Consider the following 9,899-nt stretch of genomic DNA (forward strand, 5'->3'; position numbering starts at 1 on the left):
TATGCACTTCTGGGCCTGCTTCACTGACCAAACTCAAGCCTGTGTCTCCAGGATCTCAGACCTTTATATTATCTGTCTCTCATTTGCTATTTCCCATATATGAGAATAACTAAGAAAACAACATCAAAGCAAATGTTAAGAGTCAGCTCTTTTAGATGAGCTTTTAAGAAAAGCTTCCCTTGAAATAGAAGGCAGGCTTTTCGTTTTAATGGTTGCCTGGGAAAACTTACCTTGTACTCATTAATAAAGCAAAAGAGGAAGGTTGCCAGATGGGGGCAGAGAATGTGGAGGGGTGACCACAGGTGACAAATGACTCAGTGGGCAGCAGGCTGTGTTCTTTGACCTGGTAAACAAGAGAGACTCCCTCTGGGTCATGGTTTGTGCTCAGCAGCCACAGGACACAGGGGCAGGGGGCCGGGTAGCATGGACCTGCACAGTCCTCCCCCCTCCTCCTCACTCCCATTCCACAGCCTCTCAATGTTCCGGAAATATGCTCTAAGCATTCTTCTTTCCACATCTTCTCTCATGAAGTTCCCTCTATCTGGGACGCTCTTCTTTTTTTTTTTTTTTTTGCGGTACGCGGGCCTCTCACTGTTGTGGCCTCTCCCCCTGCGGAGCACAGGCTCCGGATGCGCAGGCTCAGCGGCCATGGCTCACGTGCCCAGCTGCTCCGCGGCATGTGGGATCCTCCCGGACTGGGGCACGAACCCGTGTCCCCTGCTTCGGCAGGCGGACTCTCAACCACTGCGCCACCAGGGAAGCCCTGGCAGATGGATTCTTAACCACTGTGCCACCAGGGAAGTCCTGGGATGCTCTTCTTGATTTTCTCTCTGATCAATTCCTATTCCTTCTCTAGAGCCAAGTTCAAATTCTGTCTCCTTCATAAAGTTTCTCATTCCTCACATAAAGATAACTGCTCTCCCACTTCAGACCTTTCAGTGCTTGCCGTCTCATACTGTTCCACTAAATGTTGCCCTGTTTTGCACTGACTTCCATTTCTGTCTTAGCTGCAAGATCCTTAAGGGCAGGGAATCCTGTCTTTCTCATCTTGCTCTCCTTCAGTGCCTTGCAAACTGCCTTCCAGGACAACATCAACGATTAAGGAACACCATACAGAACGCTCACAAACTGGATCTCCAAGCATAGGGCCAACAGACACACACCTGGATGGGCTTCCACCACCTAATTTCTGAGAGCCTTCTACCTGAAGAATCTTACAGTTACCTTTCTCACAGCCCTCAGCTTCTTCCCTTCTTTCTGTGGCTCTGCTTGGGGGAGAACCCTTTCAGCTAGTGGTCAGTTTAGAACACATGGCTGCGTGTTGGGGTATAAAGAAATCCCATTTCTTTCTTGGTTAAGATCCGTCTGGAATCCTGAAAGAGTATCTCCTCTCCTCTGTTGACTTCACTACGGACTTGGATTTCACTGGGGTTGAAAAATACTGTGTATTTCTGTGTCTGAAGCTGGGGAACTGGCCAACTTGAAGGGGAAGCAAAGGTACTAGAAGGAAGCCCCAGGGAGAGGGGAAAGGGAGGGTCCCTGGGAGGAAGGCTAGGTGCTTCCGCAGCTCTCCTCCCCTGAGGACATCAGATGCCTTAATGGAGTCTTTGGGGATTAGCAGTCAGAGATTTGATAATTTTTAGAGTGGAAAGTGGTGCAACCACTGAGCTTGCCTTCGAAGAGAGTCACTGAGACCCAGGCAGAAAAAGCTTGACTTTCCGAGAGACAGAGAGGACTAATGAGAACATTTTGGCTTTGGACTGGAGGGTGACCTGGAAATGGGAAGTGCCACATAAGGTTATAACCCTGAACTCTGAATTTACCTAATTCAAGGTAGTTTTTACACCGGTAATTTCCTAACAAAGCTGTAAAGTAACTTGTAGACCGCACAGTTGATTGCTGGAAAGAGCATGATGAAGGTAGAACTGAGGGAGATAAACACCCTGCAACTCTCACTGATGCAGACAGAATGTCACCCACACAGGAGGTGAAGTGACTTCAGGGCTATCTGCATCTCGTCTCTGGGTGGGCAGCGTCAGGGCCAGAGCCAGCTGTGCTGGAATGAGATGAGCTCTTGAGGATCTGAACTGGAACTGTCACCGACCTTCCCCAATAAGGGTCCTTCTGCCCAGTGTCGTTAGAGCCAAAAGAAAGAGACGAGTATTTCGGAAGCAAAGGAGTTTTATTCTTCCATCAAAGAATGGAGACGTGCCAGCAGATGCTCTGGAGTACAGGCTCTTTGGCGGGGTGGGGGTGGGGCGGGGGGCGGGGCGGGGGCGGGGCCGGGGTGGGCGGGGCTGGGGTGGGCGCAGACGCACTGCTCACAGCTCCAGATCCCAGAGCCTGGCGTAGCGTCTCTGTACACGTCCGGCCGCCGCCATCTTGAAAGTAGGTGCCGTTCGGGGCGCTTCTGCCCCGCGGAGCTCAGGTGTCGGTGCTGCAATTTTGCACTAGGAGGACTGGTCTGAAGTGTGGGTGCGAGGCCTCTGCACACGGTTCCCTGTGAGCAAGTGATGCTAGACTAAGCACGAAGGAAAAGGAAAAAAAAAGGTTAGACTTTATTTTATTACCCAGAATCTATTTTTATTTCCCATGAATTGTTAATGGGCTTTGCCGGTGACAGAACCATCTAGTTGTGTTGTGGCCCGCACCATCCTCTTTCCCACCTTTGTCCCTGAAAATCACCTGAAATTGTCAATGGAGTTTGAAGATCAGGATAAAGGTATTTATTAGAGCTTTTTCCATGGTTTTGAGTGGATGGACCCCGCCTGTGCTTTCTTTCCCCAGCAGCGCCTGATTGAGCCCAGCACTTGTCCGGGACCCCACGGGTGCTCTGTGTGGGACCCCTCAGCCCAGGTTACGGTCAGATTAGACCCGTGGCCTTCCACAGCCTTCTGGAAGGAGGAAAGAGGGAAGCACAGTTACCCCTGTGAGTGAGGAGTGAAAACTAGAGGTAATGGTGGAGGTGGGGCGTAGATGAGATTGTCTTTTTCATGTGTTGAAATGCTGATAGGTGTGCTTATGAAAAGTTAGCCCTAAAGCAAACTTTTGGAATTGGAAATATTTTCCTGTTAATTTTCATAATTAAACGGAAATTTTTTTTAAACAGGAAAATTTAATCCTAAAATGGTTCAAATTGCGTTTTCTAAAAATAACCCCTTAAAAAAATCAGACACGAGAAGGGAAAATATGTTTTGTTTTTTTAAATTAATTAATTAATTAATTTTTGTCTGCGTTGGGTCTTTGTTGCTGCGGGCGGACTTTCTCTAGTTGTGGCGAGCGGGGACCACTCCTCGCTGCGGTGCGTGGGCTCCTCACTGCGGTGGCTTCTCCTGCTGCAGAGTAGGCGAGTGGGCCTCAGTAGTTGTGGTGCACGGGCCCAGCCGCTCCGCGACATGTGGGACCTTCCCGGACCAGGGCTTGAACCCGTGTCCCCTGCACTGGCAGGCTGATTCCCAACCACTGCGCCACCAGGGAAGTACCGGGAAAATATGTTTTGATAAGCTATCAATGATAATTGGAAGTCAAAACCTATGCATCTGATGATGAATGGAACTTGTAGTTTTAGACTGGTCGCCAGACTCCCCAGTGATCTCATAGTGCCTTTCTTGGCATCCTGGAGAACGGAGTGAAAAGAAGGACTAATTGGGCCTGTGTGATCTAAGGAAACTTAACTGACCCGGGTGTGCTAGTATAGCATGCCACCCTCTGTGGAGTTTTCTCCTTTCTTCTTTTCAGTACAATTATAATATACAGGCACTTCTCACTGTGCATGGTTCCGGTATGCACGAATTTCCATGAACATCATTTAGTTAAATAACAGCAGCCTCCAAACACGAGTTCAAATTTCAGTTTGTATAGTCATTGAGAGTAATTATATAAAATACAAACTTCAGGCTAAGTCTACAGTCCACAGATCATTTCATAAAAAGCAAATTCACATCAGGAGCACTGACCAATTACATCACTTCTTTCAAGTGGATGATTGGTCACTGAGCACCTGTCACTCAGGTTATGCAAGGACAAGAGAGTATTCTGTAATTGTTCCCAGTAATAAACCCATCTGCCATTATTTTTTTTTAAATGAAAAATATTAACAATTGGAATGAACTTCAGTGAAAATTGAAAGACAGAATTGCCCAACAAAGATGAAAGTGCCAAAAAGAATCACGAAGTGTTAAAACTGGAAGTGAAATTTGAATTGCATATAAATGGGGTTCTAGAAGAAATAGCGGACTGTTGTTGACACTTCCACTGTTCTGGAGCCTCTAGATATGAGTCATGCCTTCACCAAGGCATAGAAAAGAATCTTGCTCTGTATCAAAGTCATACAACAAGAAGGCAAGCACTGTTTGAACTACACTTGATAATGTTTTTTTTAAACAAAGAAAGCACTTCTCAATGTTTCTAATGTGTTAAATTAGAGTGTACTAAATAAATATTAGCGTTACTGCATTTCATTTCCTTATACATTTATAACCAACAGTAAGAGTATTTAATGTTTTGACAACATTTTTAAAGCTCATAGAACAATTGCAATTTTCCCATTGATTATTAGAATCATTTTGCATGGTTTCAGCTTGCATAGTAATTTTTAAGGTCCTATACTACTGGGCAAAGTGAGGACTGCTCATTCACATACACACAGACACACAGACACACACAGACACACACACACACACGGTTGACTTTGATTTGCTAATATTTTGGGGGGGATTTTTTTGCATTTATGTATTTACATGAGAGATTGGCTTATAGGTTTTGTTGTTTTAATGACCTTATTAGGTTTTATAACTCACAAGTTGGAAAATGTCTCCCCTTTTCTATTTTCTGGAAGCGATTGTGTATAAGATTGGTATTGTTTCTGAGATATTTGGAAGAATTTACCAGTGAGGCCATCTTGTCCTAGAGATTTCTTTGTGGGGAGGTTTGGAATTAACAGTTGAATTTCCTTAAGAGATACCAGATTTTCTTTTTCTTCTTGTTTCAATTGTAGTAAGTTTTGCTTTTCTAGGAGTTTTTCATGTCATCTAAAAATGTAAATTTATTGACATAAGCTTATTTATAATATCCTCTTACTATTATTTTGATATTTGTAAGAACTCCAGAGGTATCTCCTTTTATATTCATGATACTGGTAACTGTGCCTTTTTTTTTTTTTTCGTTAAGTGCTGCTAGAGGTCTATCAATTTTATTAAATTTCTCCAAAAAATTTTTGACTTTATTCTTTTCCTTTGTAGGACTGTATTATATTTCATTAATGTCTAATCTTATCTTTGGAAATTTCTTTTTATTCTTTTGGTTTAAATTTGCTCTGTTTTGCTAATTTATTGAGTTTGATACTTTAATAATTTATTTTCAGCTCTTCTCCTTAAGTAACATATACATTTAATGTTATAGAGCCTCATTAAGCACTGCTTTAGCTGTGTTTGCACGTTTTGATGGTACTATGTAGCTCAAAATAATTTCTAATTTCATTTGTGTTTTCTGCTTTCACCCATGGGTCATTAGAAATATTACTGCTTAAATTTCAAGCATGTGGAGGTTTTCTAGCTTAATTTCGCTATAGTTAGTGTGCTGAGTAATTTCTCTCCTTTCAAATTTGTTGAGACTTGCTGTTATGGGTTGAATTGTGCCTCCCAAAAGATTTTGAAGTCCTAATCCTCAGTATCTATGAATGTGACCTTATTTTGGAAATTTTAGCAGATTGCCAAGTTAAGATGAAGTCAGTTGGGGGGGGCCCTAATCCAAAATGACTGTGTCCTTATAAAAAGGGGAAATTTGGATACAGAAACAGAAACATACCAGGACAATGCCATGTGAAGATGAAGGCGGAGATTGGGGTAATGCATCTTTATGCCAAGGGACACCAAAAATTGCCAACAAACCACCAGATGGTAGGAGAGAGGAATGGAACAAATTCTCCCTTACAGACCACATAAGGAATCAATCCTGCCAACACCTTGATCTCAGACTTCTAACCTCCACAACTGTGAGGTAATAAGTTTCTATTGTTTAAGTCATCCAGTTTATGATACTTTGTTATGGCAGCCCTAGAAAACTATATGCTTGCTTCACAATTCAGCAAGTGTTCAACTTTGCCAAATGTTCCACGTATACTTGAAAAGTTGAGTTTAATGCCATTTTTGGCTGTAATATTCTATATACTAATGAGGTTAAATTTGTTAATTGTGTTCTGTGAGTCTTCTATAACCTTACTGATTTCTTGTATGCTTGTTTTGTCAGTTAGCAAGAGACGTATGTTAAAGTATCTCTTTATGATTTTAGATCTGTCTGCTTCTGTTTTTCTGTAAATTTTTGCCTTATATATTTTCAGCTATATTATTGGGTACCTATATACTTAAGATTGTTATATCTTCTCAGTGGATATGTTCTCAGTGAATTGGTCTCCTTGTCATTATGAAATGTTCCTTTTTTCCCTAGTAATGTTTTTTGTCTTCCAGTATATTGCATCTGATGTTAGCACTGTTACACCAACATTTTGGGGGTGTTTGCATAGTATATCTTTTTCCAACCTGCCACTTTCAATCTTTCTGTGACCCTATAGTTAAGAAATATGTCTTACAAGTAGTTATAGGTTTCAAAAAAATCCAGTGTGATTTTTGTCTTTTAATTGGAGATTTAGTCAATTTACAGATAATGGAATTATGGGCAAATTTGGGTTTATGTCTACCATCTCACTATTTGTTTTCTATTTGACCTACTTGTTTTCATGTTCTTTATTTCCTTTCTTGTCTTTTGGATTAATCACAAAAAATTTATTATTTCACCCCCATCCTCTTTATTAATTTGTTAGTTATGTGTTATTTTACTATTCTTTTAGTGGTTACCATAGAGATTACAACATGCATCCTTGACTTATTACACTCTAATAAATGATTACTTTTACCATTTTCTCAAAAAAAAAGTCTTGAAATACTTAATTTGATGTAACCCCTTCCTGCTTTTGCATTGTTGTTGTCATATACCTTATTTCTCTATATATTTTAAACCTCACAAGTTCAAATCTTAGTTAGTAACGACTTTGTTCACTTTAGCTCCAGAAATTCTACTTTGAGAATTAAAATTTAGCAAGGATATAGGTGTCATTTCCTTGATTTGGTACACCTCCATTGTCCTGAAAACTGGCATATAATTTTAAAATAAAGCGCTTATCAGAGACAGCAGTTGCTGGAACAGAAATGTAGTATAAGCAGTCCAATGCTGTGAGTGCTTCTTTATACTTCTCCTTACTGATCATCACAAAAGTTAAGGAGTTGGAGGGCCTGGGCCACTATTTTGTTCTTGAATCACTTTCCTGAGGGATGTCCTAGCTTCTGCCCATATCACAGAAGGGCCCATATCATTGAAGGGTTTTGCTATTCTGAAATATCAAGAATTTCTCTAATCCCCTAAAATTTGGGGGGATTAACCAATTTACAAAAGTAGAGATTTTTCAAGGCCTGTGCTTATCCCATATTATAATACTGTACATCTAATATATTTTATTGAGGGCTGAAGGATTGTCTTTAGTCAAGGAATAATTTCCAGCCTGGTTTTCCAGATGATCCCAAAATTTGAGGAGCTGCTATTTCTGCTTCTTCAGGGTCTCCCCAAATACAGCTCTGTCATCCAGATAAACTAGTACCATTAGGTAATTTGTGAATCTGTCATTTCTTTCATTAGCTGCTCGGATGTTATGAGCTCACAACATGCCTAAGGACATCTGTTCAAATTGGTACAACCACACCAGACAGATAAAATATGTTTCCTGTTTTAGCCAAAGGAATTTGATTGTGTGCTCTCTCAAATCCAGGGTTAAAGACACCTGGTATTCCACTAGGCATCCTGTGCACAGACATGTAGTGTTGGTTTAGTTTAGTTCATCTATTTAGAATCAAGAATTCCATGAATTTCAATTTTTTAGACTTTTTTTTCATTATAAAAAAGAGGAAGCATGTGGGCTATGGGATTCAGAGATCATGCCATTGACAAACAGTTCTTTGATGTCTCCTATTAAATCATTAATCTTGTTCAGGGAATCTTAGACTACTTTCTGAATGACTTGGGACCTATGGATGTTTCTGATGCTGCTCCCCACACTTGGAGGGTGAAGACTTTACTCCATGGTTACATTGCCTGTCCATCCTCCTCTCCCACTCTTTTGGAGAATCTCCAAAATTAAACTTTAAACTCAGATTCTCCCACAGCATTCTCAGGTTGAGGGAATGGGGCTCAGGGTTTTCCCCCTTTCCTCTCTGACTCTGTCTTCTTGAGACATTATGATATATGTAGAGATATTGTGTGATTTATCATCAAAACCAATTTTGAGAGTTAAAAGAAGTCCTCTCACTCATTAATCCAGGACAGTAAGTGTAAACTGGGGATTTATTAGCATTTGGCCTCCCCAGGCACAAGGCATATGTCAGGTGAATAGCTTGAGTAACCATCTCAAGCTTCTGTGCCAAAACCTGAAAGGGGCCAGACTTATTCCTAATAAAAACCAATATTCCTGACATGCCTGTACGGTGAGGAAAGGCCCCATGTGGTATCCACTTCCTCCTAATATCCCTCAGCAACCATAGGGGCCCCAAATCTACCATAACAAACCCAAACTATGGCTAGAGTAAGCTTTGTTATCAAAACCACAGTGATCCAACCCTGTTAAATTTTTCAGGGGATATGTATCAGATTTTAAAAAATTTGAAAATTACAGTAATTTGGTACTTACTGTTCAGAACCACAGAATATGGTCTATTATTTTGATTACACATTTTATTGAGGCTCTATTTATCACCAGATAGGGGATTTTAAGATGATGGTTAATTCTTATCCTCCCAGGAAATGGGTTGATGATTTTATTTTATTTATTTATTTATTTATTTATTTATTTATTTATTTATGGCTGCATTGGGTCTTCATTGCTGCGTGCGGGCCTTCTCCAGTCACAGTGAGCAAGGGCTTCTCTTCGTTGCGGTGCTTGGGCTTCTCATTGCAATGGCGTCTCTCATTGTGGAGCATGGGCTCTAAGCATATGGGCTTCAGCAGTTGTGGCACGTGGGCTCAGTAGTTGTGGCTCGCGGGCTCCAGAGCGCAGGCTCAGTAGTTGTGGTACATGGGCTTAGCCGCTCCGTGGCATGTGGGATCCTCCTGGACCGGGCTTGAACCTGTGTCCCCTGCATTGGCAGGTGGATTCCTAACCACTGCACCACCAGGGAAATCCCGGGTTGAATATTTCATAGTCTCAGAGCTGTTGCTTTTTCCCAGCCTGACTGTAGGGCTAAACCCTGGTCACCAGAGAATGATTTCCCCAGCAGCTACACGTGGCCCCAAGTTCACAAGGTAATTTTTTGTTAGTTTGCAAAAGTAACATTTATACCACTAGCTCCCTGACCAATTATTTCACTCTTGGAAGATTATCTCCTATCCCACAAGAGCCAAAAGGTGTAATCTCTGGAAAAATTGAATCAGAGAGTCTCTCAACTTGAAGATGTGAAGCAAAGTGGAAATTCCAAATAGAAAGAAGGATGAGGAATGAGTATCTGATTCCTAAATGGTGAGACTAACATTCCTTTTTTTTTTTTTTAAGTTGGCTCACAGAAAGCACCCCCCAGCAAGAGTTTTGAAGATACCTCTCTGGAAATACTAATATTTTCAGAGGCAATATCTACCAATACTGACATACTGACACATGAAAATTTGCAGTGAAAAAGTGGGCTAATTACATGATCATTTCACAGGCAGGGAAGAATTCCAACAGTCATGTCTGCTCACGCACACAAGAACTCTTATTTACATTTTCTACTGTGCCTGTCTTATGTGTAAATGGAAATAAAAGAATCACCAGACATTAAAAAAAAGAACTTAATATGAAGGAGAGCAAAACAAGAAAGTAACAA

Source organism: Orcinus orca, chromosome 13 (assembly GCF_937001465.1).
Source record: "Orcinus orca chromosome 13, mOrcOrc1.1, whole genome shotgun sequence".
Taxonomy (NCBI): Eukaryota; Metazoa; Chordata; class Mammalia; order Artiodactyla; family Delphinidae; genus Orcinus; species Orcinus orca.